The sequence below is a fragment of the Camelus dromedarius genome, chromosome 12 (genome assembly GCF_036321535.1).
Source record: "Camelus dromedarius isolate mCamDro1 chromosome 12, mCamDro1.pat, whole genome shotgun sequence".
NCBI classification, from domain to species: Eukaryota; Metazoa; Chordata; class Mammalia; order Artiodactyla; family Camelidae; genus Camelus; species Camelus dromedarius.
Genome location: NC_087447.1, coordinates 49,308,840 through 49,316,221, shown reverse-complemented (window position 1 = coordinate 49,316,221; position 7,382 = coordinate 49,308,840). Strand labels below are relative to the sequence as shown.

General features: G+C 43.5%; 1 long non-coding RNA gene across 1 annotated transcript; it reads right to left on the bottom strand.

Annotated features, from left to right (window-relative positions):
* Positions 1-2,592: 2,592 nt before the first annotated feature.
* Positions 2,593-5,748, bottom strand: LOC135322592 (uncharacterized). The gene is made up of 2 exons (XR_010383245.1): positions 5,337-5,748; positions 2,593-2,774 (listed from the first exon to the last, which is right to left on the bottom strand). It is a non-coding gene; the product is annotated as an uncharacterized LOC135322592 (long non-coding RNA).
* Positions 5,749-7,382: the final 1,634 nt, after the last annotated feature.

Sequence of the window (7,382 nt, the reverse complement as noted above, 5' to 3'; positions counted from 1 at the left end):
TCTGAGTGGCTCTGATTCTCCCCCTCCTCCATCATTTGGGCCTCTGAAAGGACATTTTCAGCTCCTTCTTATTCCTCAAACCCCGGTTCTACTTGGAGAGAAAGTTGAGGGTCCCATTAGACCCTATCTGTCTCTCAAATCTCCTCAGACCCTCAGCTCTGGACAGAAACTCCTTGCATTCCAATCTGAACACAGGTCACAGCTAAACCTAATTGTTGAGAGTTGAAGAGGTGAACAGATGATTTAATTTTCATGTGGGAAGAGACTTTAGAGTTGCCTTTATTTACTTTCCACACCAAGCAAGTCTCCACTTTGTAACTTCTCTGATAGATTATATCCAGATCCTATTTGTGCAGCTCCAGCCATGGGGAGCTCACTTCCCTAAGAAAGCCCTTCCCTTGTATAATGGCCTTTCTCATGTTGGGCTGAGGCCTCAGCATTGTGATTTCCTCTTGCAGCCAGCTTTGCCTCTGGGGCCACAGGGCATGCCCCAGGACAGCTAGCCAAATCCTGAGACCTGGTGATAGTCACCCCTGACTTTTCTCTTTTCTACATTGAACACCCCTGTTTTTTTCACCAGTTCTTCATTTGGTAGACTCTACAGATTATTCCTCACTGTATCTTTTGTGTGGACAAGCCATGGATGTCATCATTTCTTCAGATCTACAGGGCAGAACACAGACTTCAGGGCAGTGTCTCAGATCAAGGCAGAACCACCACCTTTTTTGATCTTGATATTAGACTTCCATTGATACTAGGTTGAGATTTTGGGGGGCCTTAGCATATTTTGACTCGGCTTAAGCACAGAGTCAGCTCACCCCCATAGTCATTTTTCTGACATTAGCAATGGAAAGCCTCCATGAAAATGATCTTTGTGATATCAGGACTATCTCCATGTTTCCCATAATTCTTCTCTCTATATACCCTGACATTTATCTTTACATATAATCATGTAATCATGTATTCATGTAATTACACATTCATCCATTTATCCACACAACTAACTTTATATTAATCCATCAATTCACCAAACACACTATCCACCTACATATCCTTCCATTCAGTTGTCATAGATTTACCCATGTACTCATTCACCTGTCCATCTACCCACCTACCAACTAGCTCAATTACTCATGTACTTATCTATCCATCCATCCATTGACCCACCATCTACCCAAATACCTACTCACCCATCCACACACCCATCCCTTCTGCTCTCTCTCATTCACCTATACATCTATATTTATTGTCCATCCAACTATTCATTCATCTATCCAATACTTACTGAGATTCTATTACATTTCAAATCTTGTATTGAGTATTCTGAGCAGTTCAAAGCTGAATAAAATACAAGTTCTCTCTCTCTTCACTCTTCTTAGGGGAGGGGATGGGAGCAGATAAGGCAGATGATGCTGAGTACTATAAAACAGGAACAAATAAAATGCTTTGGGGATTCAGAGGAGAAAGGAATATCTGGATTAGGTTATGGATGCCTTCCCACCAGGAGGGACTTTTGAGCCTTAATAGAACAGCAGTATTTGGACATACATAGACTCACTGGAAGTAATTCCAAGTAGAAGAAGCAGCACATCAAAGATATAGAAAGCAGAATTCATGTCTTATTTTGTACATTCCTGCTAAAAGTGCCTAGTACAGATCTGAGCACACTTTAGCAACCTAATGCGTACCTTCTGATTGATATTTTTTCTTCTCTTCTCTGTAGAGCCACCCCCTCCCCAACACTTGATCAGGCTCATTCTTTCTCTTTAAGAGGATTCTACAATTGCCTTGCTGGATGGCCTTGGGCAAGTTACAAAACCCTTCTAGGTTTCTCTGAGTTTAAGATTGAATTTCTGTCTCTATCAGGTGGTCCTTCCCAGATAATCTTATTTATTTCTACTATGCTCTCTGCTTTCTGCAAAGAGATCAGCATTTTCACATATCTTAAATTTTATTTTCTTTTGTTGGCACCAACAAACTCAATCCCACCTGTCTTCACTTCCTCAGCCCCACCCTCAGGCAAAAAATCTGCAAAGTGGATGAAGGGGGGAGTTCTGTACAAGGGAAATAGCCCTGAAATAGAAGCCAGGAGCCATGAGTTCAAACCCACCTTTGCCATGAGCTTGCTATATGACCTTAGGCAAATCTCTTTCCCTCTCTGTTTTAAAAGTTTTCCCCTAGAGAATTTTAGCACTGAATGCAATATTTGAGGTTGTTTCATCCAACATCCTCATCTTACAAATGGAAAAACAGGCTCATAAAGGGCACATCACTTGCTCTAGATCTTATCTAGATTAGTGACAAAGCCAGAACTAAACTTCAAATTTCCTGACTTTCTGTTCAGGGTTTTCTTTACCCAATCACCACATTTCATCTCCATTCATAGCCCCTGTATATCTCAGGGAGAGCTTTCTCTCCCACCTCCACTCTCCAGGGGGTAAAAAGTGTGCGTTGTCAAAGTGTTCCGGCTATGTGTTCCTGATTCATGCCTAGGTCGGGGCTGGGCAGGCAGTATTTAAGAGCAAGTATTCTCAGCCTGACGGAGTTAATTATGTTCATCAGGAAGAGAGAAGAGAAAGGAACAAGGCGCTCTGGTTATCTACTGGGCTTTAATCAAATTGAGAAACGAGGAAATCCATCACCCAGAGGCTAAGGGAGTCGGAGAGCTTAGCTTCCGCTGGCTCAGAGTCCTGTAATGGGTTGGGCGCTGTCCAAGGTGCTGACATCTTCACTTATAGCTCTGAGTTGCTGGGAGGAGCCAGGAGGGACCCAGTCTGTGTAGAGGAATGGAGCTTTTAGGAGATGGCCCAAGATAGGACACAAAAAGGTCTGGACATGTTGGGGAGAGGCTTGAGTTCCTAGTATTCCCTCTTCTATTCATCTATCTGCTTTAGAGAAAATATCCCTTCTTAAGACTAACGTCCTGGACTGGGATTAAAGAAACAGAAAGAGAGGGCAGAGCCTTAGACCCTTTGATCTCAGAGAGATGCCCCCAGCATGAGAGTGGAAGTTCAGTCCTTGGTTTCAGGACTTCCCCATATTAAGGGGAGATGTAGCATCTGCTTTTATAAAATCCTCAGTCCCATGGGAGAGACATGAACTTGCCTTTGGGAATTTATTAATCTGGTGGAGAAACATTACTTTGCCTTTAACTCTAACTCAAGTATGATATAAGAGAGGCATGGACCATGTCTGATGGGGAAGATATGATCTTCCTCTAGAAAACTCTCACTCTCGTTGATGAGACATGCTCTTAATTTAGGGGATAATCTCAATTATAATCCGGGAGACAAGATGAACAGATAAGTTAAAATGTGCCCTATAGTCAACCAAAGTGCTCATATCTTCACAGTTATGACTAAGAATATTGGTGCTACATATTTAGTGTCAATCAAGGAAGGCTTCCTGGTAGAGGTGAGTTTGAGTTGAACTTAAAGGAAACTTGAGCCCCTAGATCTTAGGACCCCTGAGAATCACAACCATGCCTTCTTATTCTCTTGTCTCTTTTGGAATAAGCACAAGCCTGGGCATAGAGAAGTTTCTTGTTCAACGAAAAAACACCAGCAGGTAGAGAGTGAACATACCTTCTTGGTGGGTTGGGAGGCAGCAGAGTAAAGATGGAGGTATCAGTTAGGGAGGAGGGTTGATCTGAAGGAAGATACTGAGGCTGGGATCGGGGAAGGCAGTGGAATGATAACATGAGCAGAGGGAGAAGCCCAGTGTGTGTCCAGGCCATTGAAGCACAGCATATGGAGCAACTCCCTCATGTTTTTGGAGCTGGTGAGAGACACTTAATTGAATCTTGGATTGTTAAAGCTAGAGAGTATTAAATTACAAAATCATAGACTGCTCAGCTTCTAGAACCACACAATCATGGAAAGTTGGAATATTAAAATCATAGAGTCTTAGCAGGGCAGAATCACAATGTGTTGAAATTACAGAACTGTGGAATATTAGAGCCAAAGAACCAAAAATCTATATTAGAGAATCTTAAGAATCTCAGGGTCAAAAAGGGAAAGAAACAACAGTTTTTTGACTCCCTCTATTTGTATCAGTTGGGGTGCTGAGAGTATTAAAATATACTAGATTATATTATCCCATTTAATTCCCACCACAAATTTTAAACCATTCAATCCCACCTCTACTCAATACAGTACTTCTGACAAACGTTTATCAAACACAGGCTTGTAGAAATTTCATGACAGGGGAGTCATTGCCTCTGCGCATACATCTACCCCCTGCTGAATGGAAGCTAGAAAGTTCTGTCTTATATAAGCTACATTCTATCTCCCTGTAGTGTCCCCACACTCATCCAGTTCATGTCCTCTGAGCTACACTGAATAAGTCTAATCTCCCACTCACATGACAGCTTTTCAGATGGCTAAAGACAGTCCTTATTTGTTTCTTCTCTAGGATAAGCTGGTTTGTTCATCATGTAGCTAGAAATGGGACAGCAAATCAAAGAATATTTGAGCTGGAAAGCCCCTTAGAGGTCATCTTGTCCAGAGACTTCCTTTTACCACGAAGAAGTATAGCATTATGGCCAGGAGCTTGGGCTTTAGAGAGAGATGAGCCTGAATTCAGAATCCAAAGAGCCAAGGTTACACTTGCTTTGTAACCTTGAGCAAATTACCTAATGTCTCTGGGCCTTGGTCTCCTTATCTATAAAATAAGGAGGATAATAATATTGACATAGCAGAGTTGATATGCGGATTGAATGAGGTAATGTAAGGGAAGCTCTTAGCAGAGTCCTTGGCACACAGCAAACAGTCAATAAATATTAGCTATAATTATTGGAGGCCCAGAGGGGCAGGGACTTGCTCAAGATTACAGAGCAACTCAGCAGCAGAGCTGGGGTTAGACCAAGGACTACTGTCTCCCAGCCCAGGACCCTTTCCTATTCCACATTTTCACACTGCCCTCTGGGGAAGAGGGGAAAAAAAAAAAAAAAAGAAAAACAGAGGGAACTGGAATACTTTGCTCACCAAATCAGTTAGAATGCAAGTAAGAGAAAACCTGGTTTAGAGTGGCCTAAACCTTTTCTTTCCTTAACAAGGAAGACAGAAGAAGGTTTATCCAGGTTTGGTCTGGTGATTCAACCATGTCTGATGACCCAGGCTTTTCCCACTCCAAGCCTTGAGAGACTCTGCCTGTGATCACAAAATGACTGATGTGACACCAAGTATCATGTCCTCCCAAGTGGGAAGAAAAGGCATGGGAGCAAAAAGTATCTTCTCTCATGCCTCTCTCTTATCTAAGAGGGGAGATTTCCAAGACCATCTCTTTATATTTCACTGATCAAAATGAGGTCACATGTCCACTCTTAGACCACTCACTGGCAAAGAAGAAGGCATTTCCATGAATGGCTTGGACCATCCTTGTGTCTGGGCACCTTGCTCCTGGAAAGAGGAAAAGGGGATTGGCTGTGGGAAGGCAACCAATAGTGCCTTCCATATTTGCCCTCTGTCTCCTCTCTGGGTTGGCATCCTCTCTCAGTTCCACCTCTGCCAGGGGGGTCTTCCTTGATTTCCACCTCTTTGTCCCACAGACCCTCTTCTACCATGTAATTGAGCATTGCCCAGTTGAAGTCACAGTCTACTTTGCCAAGCTGTCTCATATTTTCACATCAAATCTTGTCTTCCCAGCTAGTCTGTGACCATTGAGAGACTAATAGCAGCCGCTAATGAATAAGTACTTATTGAGTACCAGGTACTGTTTTGGGCACTTGTGGCAACCAGCTTCCAAATGGTTCCCAAAGATCCACACCTCCTGGCATTTATACTCTTTTGTGTTCCCCTCCCATACTGTACCAAGTTTAGTCTGTGTAACAAAAAGAATATGGTAAAAACAATGGTATGTCACTTCCAAGATTAGATTGTAAAACACACCATGGCTTCCATCTTGATGGATTTTCTTTCTTGGATCATTCACTTAGGGGAAGTTAGTCACCATGTCATTAGTAGTCTCATGGAGAGGCTTGTGTAAAAAGGAACTGAAACCTTTGACCAACTGCCAGCAAAGAATGGAGACCTGACGACAACCACAGATAAGCTTGGAAGTGGATCCTCCAGCCCCAGTCAAACCTTCTGATGACTGCAGCCCAGGCTGACAATTGGCTGCAACCTGGTTCTGTTTCTCAGCTGGAATGTCTCCAGCTCCAGGGTTAAGGCTGAGGAACTGGGGACAGGAGGAGAAAATCTTTCTCGGATCTGTTTTCTTTTTTCCTATTGCAATCACATTAGTTAGCAGCTACTATATCTATTGTGCATGTGTGATTCAGGGACAAGTATGTTTATTAGAAAAAACATCAGAGTTTTAAGAGTGGGATGCCTGGGCTTTTAAGCAACCTTGGATAAATTCCTGAACTTTTCTAGGCCTCAGTTTCTTTATCCACTATATGAGGACAATAATCCCTGTTCCACATTCCTCACCAGGAAGCCATGAGGATCAAGTGTGAAGGGAGTTTGTAAAATGTGAAGTGTTGTGATCATGTAAAGGTTTGCTTTGAGTAAGGAGTGCCCCTGACCCAGGGCTCTCACAGTCTGCAGGGAAGGCAGCCCCACACAGTCACCTCTGTACAAGTGGCCAGTGCTCCTCTTCTCTCACCTGAGTCTAGGTTCAGGAGACAATACTGAGAGAAACTGAGGGCCCCGACCCCCTTCTTCAGCTTCATCCCTCTTCATGAACTCTCTCTTAGACCACACTGTAGCCCTGCTGAACTAGTAGAAATTTCCCAAGCCTGCCAGGAGCTCTCTATATGCTGAGATTTTACCTGTGTCATTTCTTCTCCCTGGATACCATTCCCAACTTCTCCATCTGGTGTATTCCTGCTCATCTTTCAGGACTCATCTTAGATGTCCCCACTTCTAGGATGCTTCTCTTGACCTGGTTCAAGGCCTCTTACTTCTCCTCTTGATTAGTGCATCAGTCTCCTGCTTGAGCTCTTGGCCTCCAGCTTCCCTTTTCCACTCAAAGCCCCCATGGTGCAGCTTGCAGCCTTTCTAAAACACAAATCTTGTCATGTCACTCCCTGCTTAAAATAACTGGTCAGTGGAATGATCCATCAATCAATGCTTCAAGGGCTTCTCCTTGCCCTCAGGAAGACATCCAAAGCCTTCAGCTGGAACTCAACTGTTCATCCCCACTGGTATCTCTAGCCTCAGCTCTCCCCTCTCCTGATAGCCCTGCATGAGTAGTACACCCCAATCACATCACTCTTGTACCATATCTTGCTCTCTCGTGCCTTCCTATCTTTGCTCATCCCATTGTTTCTCATGCTCAGTTATGAGGACTTCCTGCCTAATCTTTAAGGCCGGCTCTGATTTAATCTCTTCCGGGAAGCCTTCCATGGTGGCCCCAGGAAGAGTCTGTGATTTCCTCTT